This window comes from Nelumbo lutea, chromosome 1 (genome assembly GCF_056320005.1).
Source record: "Nelumbo lutea isolate HS-2025 chromosome 1, American lotus-T2T, whole genome shotgun sequence".
NCBI lineage: Eukaryota > Viridiplantae > Streptophyta > Magnoliopsida > Proteales > Nelumbonaceae > Nelumbo > Nelumbo lutea.
In genome coordinates, this window is record NC_142684.1 from 79,948,027 (window position 1) to 79,967,268 (window position 19,242).

The 19,242-nt window shown below is 35.3% G+C and overlaps 2 pseudogenes; both read left to right on the plus strand.

Moving 5' to 3' along the window:
• Positions 1-4,726: 4,726 nt before the first annotated feature.
• On the plus strand, positions 4,727-5,071 carry LOC148875635 (calcium-binding protein KRP1 pseudogene; annotated as a pseudogene).
• A 13,360-nt stretch (positions 5,072-18,431) lies between these two features.
• Positions 18,432-18,761, plus strand: LOC148875636 (calcium-binding protein KRP1 pseudogene; annotated as a pseudogene).
• The last annotated feature ends 481 nt before the right edge of the window (positions 18,762-19,242 follow it).

Below are 19,242 nucleotides of genomic sequence, written 5' to 3' on the forward strand. Positions count from 1 at the left end.
TGTTATGTTGATGACATGGTCATGAAGACCCAAATTTCTAGATATTTAATCGATGATTTAAATGGTATTTTTTAAATTCCAAGGAAATACAACATGAAGTTAAATCCGAATAAGTGTGTCTTTAGAGTCACGTTGGGCAAGTTCCTCTGTTACATAGAAATGCAACTGATAACCCTGCATTTTGATGCCTTAAGGGCATCAATTCAGGGGTACTATCGGCCTTAGAATAGTCAAGATGTTCCCTTTTCCTAGTTAAATGCAATGTTGTGGCCTTCAAGGGTCTCTATGCAAATTTTGGGGAAAACTGAAAAGTTTTCATGGCATAAATGCAGATTTTGGGAAGCTAGTGTGAAGTCCAGTTGAGAGAGGGGGTGCTTTTGTGAAAAAACTGAAAGAAGGAGGGCACCTCCTAGCTACTAAACCCAGTTTGGTGCCCCTCCTACTGTATTAGCATGCTCCCCACGCCTTAGCAAACCCTAGGGTGCCTTTTAACTCATTCTTTTCACTCTTAACAAACCCTAGCCACCCCTAACTGCTAAATCCTCACATTCCATTCCTTCTAATCTCCACCATCCATTCTAGGGCATTCTCTTTATAGCATTCTAACCCTAAGAGCCACCTATCATTCAGCCTTTAACCATTAAATCTCAACCTTACATAATATTTGGTGCCTTCTCCTTTTCTTCTCAGCCTTAGGATCACCCTAGAACCATCCTATCCCTTCATTCTAAACCCTAAGGCACCCATATATTTGCTAAAACCTAGGTGCCGCTCCCACCTTTCTCTTTATTCCTAGTTGTGTCCACCCTTCTCTACAAAAAGGACCCCAAGGACCCTAAGGGGTTGCAGTTCGCCAACACCACTATTGCCACCTCTGGATTTGAATCCCAACCATGTTTTCTTTAGTTTTAGAATTACTCTTTGTTCTTTAATTTCAGTTTATTTTTCCTTCATGCAAATTTACTTTTATTAGTTTTAATTTGTGTTTTAATTCTCTTCTACAGATCTGGAATTCGGTCAGGTAAGATGGAAGGCCTAGCTTGAGAAGTTCGAGGGTGGAAGGAGAGATCCGAAAACTACTACCTCTGATCGGATTCTTAGACATTTTTATTTTGTTTCTTTTATTTATTTGTTTCTGTTATTTATCTTTATGCACTTGCTATTCTCAGTACTATTCGAATTTGGTTTTAATGAATTCCATTTTTTTTCTTTTAATTAATTACTTCTACAACTCTCACTTGTGTTCTCTTCTCCTGGATCTAAGAAAATAATTATTTTTTCCCTACTTCCCTGTGGATATGACCTGTTCTCACCCATTTACTACGTTTATATTTTTTTTTTGTAAGAAACGGTAAATTTATAAATGTTTAAACTGGTGTTCCGGAGTGATTAACGATGCGCTTCCAGACACATCAACGACCACCCTAGAAAATCAAGGAGGTACAACGACTAACTGGCCCGATAGCTGCCTTAAACCGATTTATGTCTAAATCGGCAGGTCTCTTCCTTCCCTTTTTTAAAGCAATTAAAAAGAATGAGACTTTTGAATGGACTGAAGAGTGCCAACTCACTTTTGATGAGTTGAAAATGTACCTAAGTACCACCTCGGTTTTAACCCGACCTAAGGAAGGAGATGTGTTGAAGTTGTACCTCTTCGTGAGTGAAGAGGTGGTTAGCTTGGTACTAATCATAGAGGTAAATTGGGTTCAACGACCTGTCTACTATGTGAGTAAAGTGTTGTAGGATGCAAAAACCTAAAACCAGGAACTAGTGGGGGCAGCTCGGAAACTATGCCCATACTTCCAAGCCCATACCATCGTCGTCCTTACTAATAGACCTCTGAGGCACATCCTACTTAAGCCTGAGGTGTCAGGAAGATTGACGAAGTGGTCCATCGAGCTTAGCGAGTACAATATCTAGTTCGAGCCCTGTCCAGTAATCAAAGCCCAAGTATTGGTGGACTTCATAGAAGAATGCATATTCAGCACACTGGCCCCTGAACTAACTGAGCCCATTAACACGACGGAGGCGTTGACCAATGTGGCACTAGTCCCGGTCAGATCAATACTGACCTGGGACGAGGAGCCCTGAATCCTCCACGTTGACGGATCATCCAACCAGTGAGAAAGTGGTGCAGAACTGAAGCCAAAGGGCTATAGCGCCAAGCTGACAAAATACCTTGACACAATATGAGACCCAGTCGCCTCTCCGACATGGGCAAAGAAGTCCTAATCGCCTCTTGGTATGGATTGTTTGAGGAATGTTTAGTTGAACAAGTGGAGGAAGATAGTATACCATAATTTTGGTGGACTTTCGGGAAGTTGAAATTAAGGAGGGCATTTTTTGGTACGTACCGAGTCATTGCGTGGCCGTTTTGAATCCACGTAGGTGCCACATGGGATTTTGGGGTCCAAGGGTTGAAAAACCTATTTGGTTGCACCATTTTTAGAGAAAAACAAAAAGAAACAGGAATGCATCGAACCTTGTGCAACTCACAACCGCCCGCAACGCAAAAAAGACAAATCAAGTTGGAGGAGTTAGTAGCGGGAAAACACTACCCAATGCATCGTGATGCATATTTCATCCTATGGGTTTTCATATGGAACGGAGTAAAGGAAAATAAAAACCTAGCGAAGAGTTCGAAACCAAAGGTTGCCACGGCTCTCAGTTTTACGTATGCCCAAATCCAATAGTTTTTCTCCTTATAATAAGTGGCCAGGTATCATACGGACAAATAGTAATTGCATGCTAGTTCATTAGGATCCATGCTAATACAATATACAATACTTACACCGAATCAAGGAAATACTCTTGAGAAAACAGTTTCAACTAAACAGAATGTAAGTGAAACAATTGCAATTCATCCTACATGGCAGCAATGTTGCCAAACAAAAAATAAGCCGTTTCGTGGCCGTTTTCAGTGAGGTATTGTGCGGCCGTTTTCAGCAGGAAACACCTCACTGAAAACAGCAGCGGTACCAAACACTTACGAGATAAGCGGACCTCTACATAGACATGGTGTTGCTTGAGAGTCCAAGGGGAGCCTTGAATTAAAAGAAAAGATAAGAAAAGGAAGGGAAAAATAAGAAATCCTATACAAACTTTGTATTAACTTTCCCTATTTTTTCCTTCCTAGAATTCTTTACATTTTCTTTCAAACCAAACACAATTTAAGTGTTTGGGGAAGAGAAAATGATGCTTCTAAAAGTGTCATCATGATCGAGCAGATAAGCGGAGAAAAGGGCAAGAACTCCATCTTGCTCCGGCGTTTTTCCTTGCTTCTTTTTCCTAGTCTTTGGTTAATTTTGTTGTCACTTGTTTTTTTTTTATATATATTTTAGTGGAGGCTAGTTGGATTGATGCTCTTTGTTTCAGGGTTTTGAGGCAGGTGGTTGTGTTGATGTGTGTAATATCTGTTTTGGGGTGTCAGGTTCATTGTCCTGCTCAGTTGTCTATTTTTTTTCTTTTTCTTGGCTGGATGGTTTTATACATCCCAGCATTCTCTCTCTCTCTTTTCTTTTTGAAAAAAAAATTTATTTATTACCAGAAAAAAATAACCAAGTCATTGATTACAAGGATTCATACATTACAAGTCATCTATTTAATCTCTCTCACTTTAATTTTGTGTTATAAGAAATAAATAAGCATCTAAAAAAGACAGTTCTCTTATCTACCGTAAGTCCAAAGGAGCCTCTGATAATTAACTTGCAATTTTATCATACATATAATATACTGTTTAGTTAGTACATGGGAATCTACAATGCAAAGGGTGCACCTTGTGTGTTTCCAATTATTGAATTTGTAGGCCCCATTTGGTAGATTGACTCAGGAAAAAACAAAAGGATCCGTTTGGGAGATATCTCAGAATATTCAAACTGCTGATCAGAATTTTGTTTGTTTAGATAAATGGAAGAATTACAAGGATACAATAATTAATACGAACAACTTTACTTAATTTATATAAGTTCAAAGAGAGGATTAATTAATGAGCTTTCAAGGACCAGTAAGAATTGCTGCTTCTCTTTGGTTGATGGGTACTGTACCGTGCCCATTGGCAACTCCACTGAACCTTCGAGTTAATTAAGCTCAAAGTGTAGGAGATATAGCCCCAATACTCTCTAAATGACTACTGGTTGTAGAAGAATATATACACTATATATATAGTTTGGCAGTGCGTGGTATAAATGTGTAGGAAATAATTAAGACATTGGTCTCGACATACTATTTCCATGATAGTGGTAATTGATCCACTGGTACTATACCGTGGATTATACCACCACTAGCTCCAACTCTTTCTTTGTATATATGGTTGTATAATACGTAGCCTATAATCTTCAATTAAAACTGCTAAATACGGGCTAACCGAGAGTATTAAGTACAGTAGATGACTTCGTATAGATGTTATAGTATTGGATTTTGCTTGCGTTGAATTTAAGTATTAAATCAATTAAAGCTAGGATCCAGCGCAACTTCCACGAAAAGAGAAACCTCCGTAGTCTCAGCAAGGGGCGGATCGAAAGGCCACAAGTTTTAGGAGTAGGAAGCCCACAACAGCATTATAAAACCCTTTTATCTACCACTACTCCTTCCACCAATGCACCCTTCTAGCTCTATATAGTTTCTTCTCTATTTAAGACCTTAATTCTTTTCTGCGCTTCTCTCCTGATCTTTCCATCCATCTAACCCTTATTCCTGATCACTTGCTACTTCAAACACGCTGCGATCGATGGATGAAAAGAATGATGTCGTGTTTGAAGATTACTTTCCATCTATGGTAGAGAGAATGGGTGCTGATCGATTCATCGCAGAGCTCTGTCAAGGGTTCTGTTTGCTAATGGATCATGCTAAGGGTCTTATCACATTCGAGAGCCTGAAGAGAAGCGCTTCTCTTTTGGGAGTCTATGACTTGGAAGACGACGATCTCTTTTGCATGTTAAAGGAAGGAGATTTAGATGGTGATGGGGCACTGAGTCAGAGGGAGTTTTGTGTTCTAATGTGCACATTGAGCTTCGGTTTCATGAACGGCTCAAGAAAGTTGCTGCTGGAAGAAACCATTTCAAATGTGTTTTAGGCTGCTTTCATGTATGCATCGCTGTGTTGTTCACATTATATATGGTGTTACTCTTCGTTCACATTTTCTGGCTCGCTGCACTCCTTTGCGACCTCCAAATCACGAGAACCACTTTTTTACTTTTATATTTCCATCGCTGGTGTGTTTGTATTTCCCTGGGCATCACAGGGGAATTAATGCAGATGTGCTCTCGGTGTTACTAGCTAGGGTTGCAAGAGTGCATTGGTATCTGATACCTGATCAACTAATTACTCTCCTTTTCTAGTTCTATTCAAGTTGCAAAATGCCATTTCTCAGCCACAAGCGGCAGGGAGCCACTGAAGCATTATTAGTTTTAATTTATTTCAATTTAAAGCAGCCTTTGAATTGAAAAAATATATATATAGAAAAAATTAGCGCAACTATTCCAATGGTCTATTGGAGATGAATGTGAGATACATGAAAAAGTTGATTAAAATATATATATTTTTGAAATTACTGATAGAATGAACTAACAGGATGACAGAAACGTAATATATATATATATTATATCCAATTACCGTAATTGGTTACATCGATCACTGTTTTAAAATATAAACTCAATCTATATATTCTAATTTCTAATCTACAGAAGTAGTAATATATAACCTCTCATCGCAACTTACTACAACGGGGATCCACTGACAACATTGGACATCATCGGAGAAACATATGAGCTTTTTTTTATCTGTCATTTGTCAATGCATAAATGCATTGTTACCATTTTATTGAAATTCATGTTTGCATCCATTACAGCTAAAAAATAGTAAGAAGATAAATTTGTCAATACAAAACTAATCCAATTTTACAATTTATATAAACCATTTTATACTATATATTTGATCCCTCAGTCCTGTTGTTTTCAATTCAATATAATTCCTTTTGCTCCACCACCTGCCGAGTCAGAAAATAATTGCATTTTTACCAAATAAGTTGATTCTTGTACAACCTGATCAACAATGGCCCATTACTCTCTCACTCTCTGTTTGTTCCGGGACCATGGTCCTACATTTTTTCCATATTGCTGAAAGAATAAAATCACCCACTTGGATGCAGTATGGCTACAGTTGCTAATATTTCTCATACAAATCAAATAACCCATCAACCACGACAAGGGGTTGGGGGAGGGGGTATGGGTAAAAGTAAAAACATCCTTCAGTACTATTTAAGTTGGGTATATATCAATGCCATTTAATGGTTCATTTTATCAAGTTGATACTGGCGATTGTGTTCTGATTATTTAGGCCCAGTTTCGGAAGAGATTTACACTAAACATACTGTATTTGTAGTTTTCCCAAACTGAGAGTCTAACTCATTTGAAAAGAGTATAAATACAAATATATGTAAAGAATAAAAGCTTGTATTTTGTATGTATTTGCAATGTATATATATTCTTTCCAAAGTTTAGGATTTCTTCCTCCATACAATTTCGCATTCCTTATGTCTCATTTTAGTCTCAAAATTATTGCAATTTAAAAGTAATTAAACTTTCCTGTGCGCTTGTCATGTATCCTGGAGCTCCATATATTCCATATCTCCACCGCTACGTGAAACTCTGTTTTGGGTTCACTACATTTCAGCCCGAAGCCAAGCTACTCTTGCCAAAGGGTACTGAAAGAATATACCTACGTACCGCTCGTGATATTGAGCATGTTTGGAGGGTTGCTGTGTACCAGTACTGCTTGATGACATGCCACCTAGAAAACTATTAGCATCCAAAATGGATTGCGGGTATTGGTACCGGCTCTTGTTCATTGAAGATATATCCTAATCTTCTCATGTCTCCCTGGCTGTATTAAATATTATTTTAGTCTTAATGGAGTCATGATTGGAGTAAATAAAGGTCATTTACTTAGTTTCACGCAGTTGTAATATACAGGGGGCATTTGGCAAGTCTTTCAATAAAAGTTTAGTAGCTAAAGACCCAATAATACATGTGTAAGATCCAATAATACATTCAAATATGCAAATAATACTCTTAAATCCCACTTATACTATTATTTATACAAAATATTTAACTGGACCCATTAATGCATTCACCATAAACAAAAAACAATCAATGTATGCCCCACTCTCATCTTTGGCTTACACATACATCACCTGCTTGAACCCACTCATGTGTTTAGTTATACAAAATATTGAAGTGAGACCCACTTATGCATTCACCTATACAAATAAAACAATGTGGGCTCCACTCTCATTTTGGGCTAGCATATATATTATCTATTGGCCTCATGGCTGTTATAGTGTTCAATATCCTGTTTAGTATAAAATTGTAAATGGATTTCTTTCAACCATGATGTTATAGTGTTCAATATCCTCTTTAGTATGAAATAATTCAAAGAAGAACCATCAGATGTTTCAAGATAATTTATGATAGCAATTCTAGCAGATAACAAGAAAATTAGAGAATTAACAGTTGTGTGTAACAGAAATAATTTTCCAACAAATAGCTAATCTTCATCAATGCAAAAGAGGAATAAGCATTATAATTTGGCAATTGGGAAAAGTCAAAAATGAATTGATAATCAATTGTAGCAGAAATAGCTCTACAATGAATAGTAATATAGGATTTGAGGCAATTTTGTGATATGCCCACAAGGAGGTTATTTCTTAACTATAGACCTTCTAGAACTAGCAAATCTATGAAAGAATCTACATTGCATTGAGTTAAAAAAAAAAAAAAAGACATCGTCCCGCTTTCACAGTAATAATAGTTAATATGATATCATAAGTACTTTTAATAATTCCTTTCTCTCTCTCTCTCTCCCCATTGTTGGTTCACGTTAGCAAAAAACCCTTTGATTTGATCTTGGGAGAGAGCTTGACCATAGAAGGGAAAATTTAATTCCAAGACATTGAAAAATTTTAATAAACAGGGGAAGTAAACAATAGAAACTTCAATTAAAACAAAGAAAGCATATGGGTTTTAATAAATTGAATGGAAATTCTTCAAATTGTAAAAGATCTTAATTCTAAGCACTCGGGCTGGTTGTCTCTGATCTCTCAACTCATCCTCGAAAAACACACAACAATTTTGATGAAACAAGCCTCCCCATTGTTGAATTCATATTGGTATCAACAGATCATCCAAAGACAAAAAAACCCAGACGGGAAACCACGAGAAATAGCCCAGATTGGAAGGCCAAAGAACCTAGCATGAAGGGAATGAGAAGGAGAAGCGAAAGTAAGCAAATTGGATATTAAACAGAGAGGTGAAGAGATACCTAGAAGAAAACCAAGATAGAAAAATAAGAATTTAAAACCAGGAAAATTTTGAAAAAGATTAAAACCCAGATCATATAAATAGCGAAAGTATCAAAAGGCGAAAGCCAGATAGCAGATGAATAAAGAAAAGGATGAAAAGAAGAGAAAAGGCAATAGAACTAACTAGGTTGAGAACTGAAAAGAGGATCAGCTAAACAGAAAAATAGACCAAGCTCAACCCTCCCCAAAATTAAACAAATAAATAAAGCAGACCCATGTGAAAAATCAAAGTAAAGAAAAAGAAGGCGTAAAAGGTAAACCCCGTTGAGGTGAAAAATGAAAAATATTCGCAGGTTTGAAAAACAAAAAACCTTCACCGAGAGAGGTGTTGTAGTTTTTGTCCACATTGATTTATTACCATCACCTGCGTTGATTCATTAATTACTATTTATGTCCCTTCAAAGTCTTTAGATGCGGTTTAGGGAGACCCATAATTTTTAATAATCAATTGTAGCAGAAATAACTCTTCAATAAACAGTAATATAGGATTTGAGGAAAATTTGTGATATATAGACCAGCTAGAACTAGCAAATTAGTGAAAGAATATACACTGCATCGAGTTTCTGAAAAAAAACCATCGTCCCTCCTTCACAGTAATGGTAATTAATAATTCCTCTCTCTCTCTCTCCCCATTGTTGGTTCACATTAGAAGAAGAAGAAACCAAAGAAAGAAGATGAAGAAGAAAGGAGGAAAATACTTTCTACAGAGGAGGGTTTTACACGCACATTGAGGAATGGGTGGTTTTGTTCGAAGAACCCCAACTATTTTCTCAATCGTGCACTTCTTGGCACACGTATGATAAGCTTAGAAGGCCCAAAATTTGTATAAGCTTGAGTTGGAGCTTCTCAATTTTAGGGATTTTTGGGCTTGCACAAGCTTTTTGAGCTGCCCATCTTCTTGGCTTTCAAACTTTGAGAATCGCAGAATTAAAAGACTTGCCAAATGCAGCCATAATTAATCTATTGTAAATTGTTGAATTCTTAACCATTGGATTTTTCTCAAAGCACCAAAGGATGGTGAGTATACCTGGCAACACCTGCAATAAAGAATGGAGACCTATATTCTACTGAACAATTAGAAATTAAATTAAAATAAATAGCACATATCATATCAAAACATAAAAATAAAATAATTTAGTGTGTTCATGATGTATATATGTACCTAGTGAAAAGAATTAGAATGACAAAGAACCTATATGTGTTGAGTTTTTCCTGGGTTGTATATATTCAGGGGTGTCAATTGGACTGGATTTGGTCCAATTCGATACAGTCTAATGTGAATCCATTACAAATGGATTAGGTCCAATCCAATCTAATGAATATTTTAGATCATTTTATATCGATTCAATTTAATGTTTACACTGTTCAATTTATTTAAATTTATTTAAATTTAGATTGGTTTTAATCAAAATAAGGTCCATTGATACCTATATTCTTATTTTATATCAATCGATTAGATATTGACTTAATCCAACCCAATTCAATACAACAAGGTCCAATCCAATCTAATATATATATATATATATATATATATATATAAACCTGCCAACAACTGGTCTATTATCTATTTATGAGAATTTCTTTTATTTTTTTCTATCGCAGCATTGAAAAACTTCGTGTTCTTGTAACAAGTCCTGTCACCAATCCATTTCTGTAATACGTTCTAAACAATTAGATTGATTTGGTAAATATATTTATGGCTTCTTCTTCGGCTGCTGCATCCACCTGAGTACAAGAGAAGTTCATGGGTTCTCTGATTGATGTACTGTTATTAATTAAGGGTCTGGACGTTTGCTTCTAACGTCTTTTATGCATTATCTTTTAATACCTTTAAGATAAATTAAGAGCCTTCAGTAGGGTAGGAGATCCGAATTGCCCAAAAGGTTACTCCTTTTATGTATGTTATGATGATCCTTTATAATAATAATAATAATAATAATAATAATTAGAAATTAGTATTGTTTTATAATAATATTTATTAGTTATTTATGTATTATTTAATTACATATTAAATTATTTTATTATGTATTCAATTATTTATTAATTAAAATAAATAATATTATTTATTAATTAATAATAATAATTATTATTATTATTATTTTAAATTCATTTAACTAATTGATAATTAGATTGTTAAGTCAAATAAGCTTTCTCATATCTATGGTTAAAATACTTAATGGCCATTTTTCAGAACTCGACATTCATATTTTAGAACAATATTCTCAATATTCAAACTTTTGAATTAAGAAAAATTCACCAATTAAAATATACCTTTAAATATTCAGATTTCATACTTCAGTGCAAATGAACAATAATTAGCATTGTCCCACCAATAATTAGCATCATCAAAAGATTTGTATTGTTCTATTCGTTGTAGAAGTCCTATTCTATTTATACTACTTCTATGAGAATAGGATCCGGTTTCCTAAAATTTTCATTGGACATAAATTAACCCTTAATCATTAAATTTATTGAAAATTAATGTATTTTTTTGGCAAAACACCATAATTAAAAAATTGTTACGTGCAAAACCACGTACACTTACTAGATTTTATACAAATTTAAAAGTCTAAAGTATTAATTACCAAAACAACAAATTGCTGAATTTTTTCCCTATAAGGATATTGACAATTTGAAGTCGTTATTAGCATGTGTTAGTTATCTTAAATAGTCTTTATTAGCATTTTCGTTTTTTATTCTTCTTTAAGGCTCAATTTGGAAGGAATACAAATACAAATATGTACAGTGCAAATAATACAAAATACAATATTTTGCACTCTACACATTTGTATTTGTACTCCTTCCAAACTAAGCATAAAGAAAAGCATTTCATTACTTCAAAATATATGAAGTTTTACCAAACAGGATCCCACTAAACAAAAAAAGAACTCCTTTCAGACAGTCCAGTGGTTTTCCATGAAAAACAAAAGGAAAAGCATTTCGTTTTGTTGAACCACGCCACCATTCGTCTATGATCTTGCCATATACCTTCACGACAATGCATATGCTCTTCCGCTGCAGCTGCAATCTTTTTCCCAAGCTTGTTGGTCTTAAGAATATTAAAAAAAAAAAAAATCCCAAACTTTGCAGCCCAACAGGCCTAGCTACTATTTAGTCCGTAGGAGACTTACATATAGGGGTAATGTTTTTACTTTTTAGCCCATTGAAATTCAGTCCATTCCCGGATAGCCCATGGTGGCTAGGGGTGCAACTTGGGTGGGTTCAACTTGAGCCCAAATCGGCCTAATCCAAAATTTTATGGCTTTGATATTTTATTCTCGGGTAAGGCTTGTGCTCAAAAAGTTGGTCTTTTTTTATTTTTTGGGTTGGGCCTGGGCTTAGCCCTTGGGTAGTCCATGCCCGACCCAAACCCAGTTCAACTATACACATTTATACATACATATACATATACATATATATATATATGTAAATTGTGTATATATATTTACATATATACATAAATATATGTATACATATTTGCATAAATAAATAAATAAAATATATATATATATATATATATATATATATATAATTTTAGAGTGTGCTTATTGACCAACCCAAGCCCGGCCCAGGCCCGAACCCAACCTGAGTGCATCAAATTACAATAAGGGCTGGGCACAGGTTGAGAAAATTGGGCTTGACCTCAGGCTTGGTCTGAGGTCATTAACAAAGTTATAATGATGAATTTACCCTACATCATTAACAAAGTTACTTAGTCAGCTTAGAAATAAAGTTTATATTTTACTAGTCTGGACCCGTTGTTGTAAGAAATTGAGCGAGAAGGAATCTTACGCTATTTTCTGTTGGGTTAAGTCAAATTAGATTCATCTTGTATTAAATTTCATTAAATTTTTATTTTTAATAATATTATTGAGGTCAATTATACAAATGTTTTAAAAATCAACTCAGAACTACAGCAGTTTTGGCCACTGGTTTCTGGGTTAGGGGTTCAACTGTCCAATCCAAACAGATAATTCATTGCAATTTAGAAAAATAAAATAATAAAAAATAGTTAAAATAAAAATGACCAAAAACTGTTGTTCATGGTCACCCCTAAATCATTCCTTTACCAAAAATTGTTGACTTGATCAACAACCCATTTACCTGTGCGGTCAAACTGTCAACCTGTTCAACATGAACAAGGGTTTTTGGCTGTTTTTGTTAATTATTTTCTATTTTTCATTTTTTTTGCTTTTTTTAAATTGTAATGGGTTGTTCGATGGTCAAGCAACTAACATCGAAACCAGTTACAATTAACCAGTTACAAGAATGGTCAAGCAAGCAAAGAACTCTTAACAATTACCGCCAACCAACTAACATCCAAACCACAAAAAGAATAAACCTCCCAATCCCTACCCACCCAAAGACAATCTAAATTTAAATACACATCAGTTTCTAGATTAGGATTAGTAGTTGTTGTTGATAGGACTTTAGTAGATTAAGATTGATTTAACTAACGACATTACAATCTCTATGTTTCTTTTCTTGGCTTCAAAAACGAGGGAAAAACAATAAAAAAGATGTATGTTTCTTTAAAATTTAATGCTATGATCAGAGATGTGATTTAGTCACAAGTGAGAGGCCTCCTTGTGATGAAGGCATGCTGTCTATTGTAATAGAAAAATCACAACATTCTATTTGGAAAAGAAAGAAATATCAAATAAAAAGACAAGATCCGTGGAAATTTTCTTTCTGCATGGGGCAATTGGCAAGCTTCAAAACCTTGGAAGCCCATAGAAGCCCAAAAGCTTTAAAACCTTTTTAGGGCAATTTTGATACCTAAAAATCTCATAGAAGCCCAAAATCTTCAAAACCTTGGAGGCTTGAAATGAAACTTCCCATCTTTCTGCACCTAAAATCTTTTATTTAACATCTCTATAGATCACAGAAGATTAAGATACTTACCAAACAATCTAGGTCTATAAAGACAAAACCCCAAAAGTTCATTTCATCTTTTGTCCATCTTGACTGTTGGAAGGTCTTCCTAAAAAGACTTGTCAAATAATCCCTAAGTTAGAATAGACTTATAGGCTGAACTGGCTAAACTGAATGGCTCATTGCTTTGTTTTCTTAGTGAATACAAGAGGTTGTGAGGCTAAAAGTAAATCTTAGTTAATTATTTTATCCATGAATGTGTGGTTATTTAATAATTTTATCTACTAAAAACAAAGCAATAAGTCATTCAGTTCACCCATTTCAGCTATTACCAAAGGGCCCCTTAAGTTATTTCTTTTAAAAGTGTCAATGTGTCTAAATATTTAGATTTTTGGTGACCAAAATACTCTTATTTGTTAATTTTCCCCAGTTTATTGTGAGGGAAAATCTTAATAATTTGGTTCATTGTGTGTTTATCATGCAATATGATTGACAATCAATATAACAAAATATTGTTAATGTTTCTGGTTGTTTTTGTGATTAATCCTAATTGTATGGTGAGGGTAAAATATTAATTAGCTTAGGTTGCATTGAAAACAAGTTGTAGGATGACCCTTGGCTTCTCAAGCTTATATTTATTGAAAACAAGTAGTCAAACACCCTGTAAATGTTTGAGAATGATTGGATATGAACTTTCTATATATTATAACCTTTTTCACATTTTGAGAAGACCCAATGCTAAAATACTTAGGTTGATGTAATATGTTTTCAAACTATATCATTTAAACTTACATATATCACATTTGAAAATAATCAAATATATTTTCTTAAACTGATAGAATAATATTATTTTTCACTTGTCACTTGGGTTGGGTTAATTATGCCATTATCATATCATTAACAAGTTGGAGTTTCATGCATTAGCTCTTCTCCATGTGATTGGTGTTCAAAACTCGATTTAAAATTCTACCACTCTTAATCTTTATACACTTAGCAAATTTATGGTCTAATTATGGTGCAGTTCAGAAACAAATCACATTGAAAAAAATCTTTAAAGAAAAGAACAAAAGATGAAAATAAAAAGAAAAAAAAATGAAATACAATTCTTCAATGAACAATTAATAGAAAATCAACAGAACTGATTTACTAGCAATACTCTTCTCAGACTTATTTTCCACCCTTACACCTCCTATAAGAAAGTTTCTTAATCTAATTGGACACTTCTTAATTAAACCAACTAAATCTCTTCAAAAAAGAAAGTCTTAATTAAAGATAAATTCAAAAATCTCACAGTGATGTTAACTTGGTAAATGTGAATCAAGATAGATAAATTCAGAAATATTGTGATGATTCTATATTGATAAATACAAACTATGATAGGTTATCAAAGCCAACATAGTAATTGATTACTTAGTTTGAGAAAATCTCATACTGCATCAATACATCATCCTCTTCAGTTTTGAGAAAATTTGTCCCCGGGTTCATGTTAATTACCATCTAAGAAGCCGCAGATATATGGTCCATATGCTTATCCATTTTTAACTTTTTGATAGATAATTGATGATGTAAACCACCATTACAAATTGAAAAATCTTTGTTACATCTCATAACTTTTGAAACATATTTCTTACACTTCAAATAAGTCAACTTCTTTTATTGACCATTCTAAACTTTATGATAAGGATCCTAATAAACTAGTATGAGGACAATGTAATCCATCAAAACTCCCAAGATGATAACCATTGTCTCCACCATTTTGGAATTCATGATGAATGATGGAAAATTCCTCCTAAGCAATGTTCAATCCTCAACAATATTAAACCAATCAATAAACTCATCAGCGACTTTACCTTTAAATTCTAGAAATACTAACTCTTCCAAGAAACTCTAGTGGAGGCACTTGTGTTGGATTCGCTATCGCCCTAATTTAATTTATATTGAGAACAAAATGATCTCCACTCTTGATCCAGTCCATCGACTTGTCTTTTCAACTCTACCACATATTCTTTTCACTCCACCAAACTTGTGGTCTGATAGCAATTAGTACAGTTCAAAAACAAATCATGTTAACAGAATTAAAGCCAAAAATAAGAAAAAAAAACACTTTAAATAAATAATTAAAAAATCAACAGAACCATTTCTTTAATATCAACGTAATTTAGATTGCATTTGGTTTGATAGGAAATAAGAAAAAAGTAAAGAGTCAAAGGGATGTGAAATTGCTTAATAACTTTCACGAAAAATGATTTTCCCTGTTATGTTTCTCTTTTTTTATCCAACCAACATCTCTGTGGAGTGTTAGCCAATGTAGAATGGGCAATTATTTATTTATTTATTTTTTTCTATCTTTACCGGAAAGGTAAGTCAAATGGATTGCCAACCAAAAGGAAATGCAAGACAAATGATTAAAACAGAATTCATGCTGTCTCCTCGTAAGGAGGAAATCCTCCTTTTCACGTACTGTGGATATTATAACCGTATCATTTGGTGGAAATTTTAAAATTTACTAAAACATGGGAGATGTGACTTTCTTATATATCCACTCGGAAAAGTTGGATTTAAAGGAGACTGACGATGTAAACCCAATATTTGTTATTGGCTATACAAAGACTTGAATTATAAATGATTGAAATTTATCTGGCTATTGAGAATAATCATAGATGGAATTTGGATGGGTCCCTTTTTCGGGTACGACGAATATTTAGTGAGTGGGTCCATAACCGAGGCTTGTATTCTAGTGCGTGGAGGTGGAATAACCCGTAACAGTACATAGTAAGATCCGGTCTTGAATACATGGATGATGGATCCGTCCTAGGCCCAAAATTAATTGCCACCCCATGCCAACAGGTACCGGATTATCTAAGTTATGTTCCTGATTTGATTTGTAGCCTTGTAGGGTCTCCACCTAGGAATTTAAACTCAAAAATTGTGTTTGGTGATGCTGCTGCCAATCCGTTTTTATTTGTTTTGTTTTGGATAAATTTGATTTGTTTTTAATTATGATCCAGATCTGGACTGAAATCACCACCTGTATCATCAATAAACCCAGGTGAAAACCAAACAAAACTTGGATTCGGTCCGGGTATATATGGGCCGGCCTATATTTGAGCCGTTGACAAACCTCCTTCTCGACAGGATACGTACAAGCAAAAACCTTTCTATTGCAGGTATTCACGTTGACTTTTATTCATTAAGAAGCGGTGGTCGAGAGTCGAGACTGGATCTAGTCACGTGCATTGGGAACAGTTTTTTCTTGTCCTCCATGGCGTGGGGATCGAGATTGGCTGAAGTTGATAGGACAAAGGAGGAGCGTTCGATTAGCTTCTCCGTTATGAACCAACGGCCAAATGGGTCTGTCGGGAATCTGAACCCAAGGACGCAGCAGAGTCATAAGGTTGGCTGTCTTATTTCAGCAGTAAATAATGCATCCAACCATGGTCCCATTCTCCATCTTCTTCTATTCCCAACTCCAGACTCCGGAGAGAGTCAAAGGCTCGTGATCGAATTAGTGCATCTTACGGGTAATTGTTTTATATTTACTTGCATTTGTTTTGTTTACCAAGTCGGTACCTAGTTTGTAGGCAAGTCAGATGTAGTTGAATTGCCAACAACCAGAAGAAATCCTAATAGTACTAGTATTTTTTCTAATATTTCCCTTATTTTTCTCTTGGTTATCCAACATATACTGCATTTTTTTCCTCTCTTTTTGTAATATTGTATCCGAGATCCCGAAAACTCAAACGCTTTCATTCAAGTAAACGTGCATCTCTGAAATTTTGCAGCTTGCTTCCCACTTGGCCACTCGGTCGTCGGTCGCTGACAAAATACATGAGGATCCAAGGTTACTGCAGCCATGGATTATAGTTATGGAATTCAACTTCCCACACACCAAACGTCACAGTGTTGCCGTATATGGACATCTACGGTGAATACGGTGCACATGGTTATTAGTTTTGAGCCCAAGCAATAATTGAATTTTGTAGGGCCCATTTGGAATATTGGGTGAGGAAATTAAAGTCATTCCAATTCCCAACTGATCAGATCTGATCATATAAATCTTTAATCTTTTTGTGTAAGATGGAGGACCAGAACAAGGCAGTTAATAGTCGTCAATCCGATAAAGAAACGTCCCTTAGATTGGATATACAGATAGACGAAATTCTTTTGGGAGAATGACGGTTCAGCCCAGGTTTCTAACGCTGAGAATGCTTATACTTTAACCCTGTAATTGAAACATTTATTGAGCCTGTCCGTATTTTTCCAATTCTTTTTAGGGATATCAGTTACTGTTGAGGTATGGATCATGTATATCGTGTCATAATAAAATTATTCTTGTGGTCTCATCATAGCTCTATACCCTAGTACTAGGCTGATTGGCTCCAATAATAGCTAGCTTACCATGCTTTCATCGTTTTTAAATTAATTGACTCCAGAGTTGCTGCTGAGTGCTGAATGAAAATGTGCAGCAATTATTGGTGATAGTTGCACCGTTCCACGGTTCCAGTGGCTCATGCAACCGCTCTGGTGAAAGAACGCAGCAACTACGGTTTCGTTGGTCGAATAAAAATTAATAACCCAGACATGCACGTGCAAGTCCGACAATAATTGTTCTGAATCGGTGGTGAAACAAGCATTCGTACTAATACTAACCGTTGCATATGCATTCTTTAATATAAAACCATTTTTAAACTGGTTCGAGCCTGGTGGGAGTATTTACAAGTAAGAAATAAATAAATAAAAGGACAATGGCACGCATAAAATATAACCAAAGGTATCCGGTAAAATTAACAAGGGTGCCTGGCCCTTGATATTATATTATATATATATATGAGGAGGGGGCACATATTAGAGATGGATAATTTACATCTCACGCAGCTTCCAGGAAGGAGAACCTCCCACCTCAAGGGCCACAAATTTTGGGAGTAGAAAGCCCCAGAACACCGTTATAAAACCCTCTTATCTGCAACTCTACTAGCACCAAGGCGGACTAGCTAGCTACCTCCCTCCCTCCACCATCTCTTATCTTCGTCTTCTATTCGCTTTTCTACTCCCTCCTTCAAGACCCAACCCTTTCTCACTCTCTCTCTCTCTCTCTCTGCTATGTAGTTTCTTCATCACTTTCCTCTCCTCCTGACCCTGTGAGCTGAGCGCTGAGCTATCTTTCTTTAATTGGTCACTGCTTCAAATTTACATAAGTGCAATGGCTCAAGAGAATGATCTCCTGTATGAAGATTACTTCCCGTCAATGGTGGTAAGCATGGGTGCTGATCGATTTATTGCAGAGCTCTGCTACGGATTCTATCTGCTAATGGATCATGCAAAGGGTCTCATCACATTCGAGAGCCTGAAGAGAAACACTTATCTTTTGGGAGTACAAGACTTGGGAGACGAAGAGCTCTTTTGTATGTTAAAAGAAGGAGATCTGGATGGTGATGGAGCACTGAATCAAAAGGAGTTTTGTTTTCTCATGTGCACACTAACTTTGGGTTTGATGAACAACTCAAGAAGCTTACTGCAACAAACCATTTGATGAAATGCGTGGTACTCCTTGAGACTTTGAGTATGCATCAGTGGTGTTCAGTTTAATTTCTGTCTTTTTATGTGTAATGCATGGTTTGGTATGATGTCACTAGCTAGGTTCGGAAGGATGCAATGGTTTTGGGCCTCATCTTGAGCTCTTTTGTACTCATCTGTCCTCTCCTAAGTAACAAAATTGCAATTTCTCATCCACACCTAATGAAATCCCACTCACTAGTGAATAAATAAGCTACCTTTTCCTTTATTTCGAGTTTTTTTCTTTTGACATTCAAAAATAAAACTTTCACTCTCATCACCCCAATTCCTTCCACTAAATGCGAATTATGCCGATACTAACTCAACATAAGCCCGACTTTTCCAGTCAATCGTTTCGACTAAACTCCACACTATAACTGGCACGCTAATCAGGTGGTCGTACAGACTGCATATCGAAAATTCTGTACCCACAAATTGCTCCAGCTCTAATAATTTCC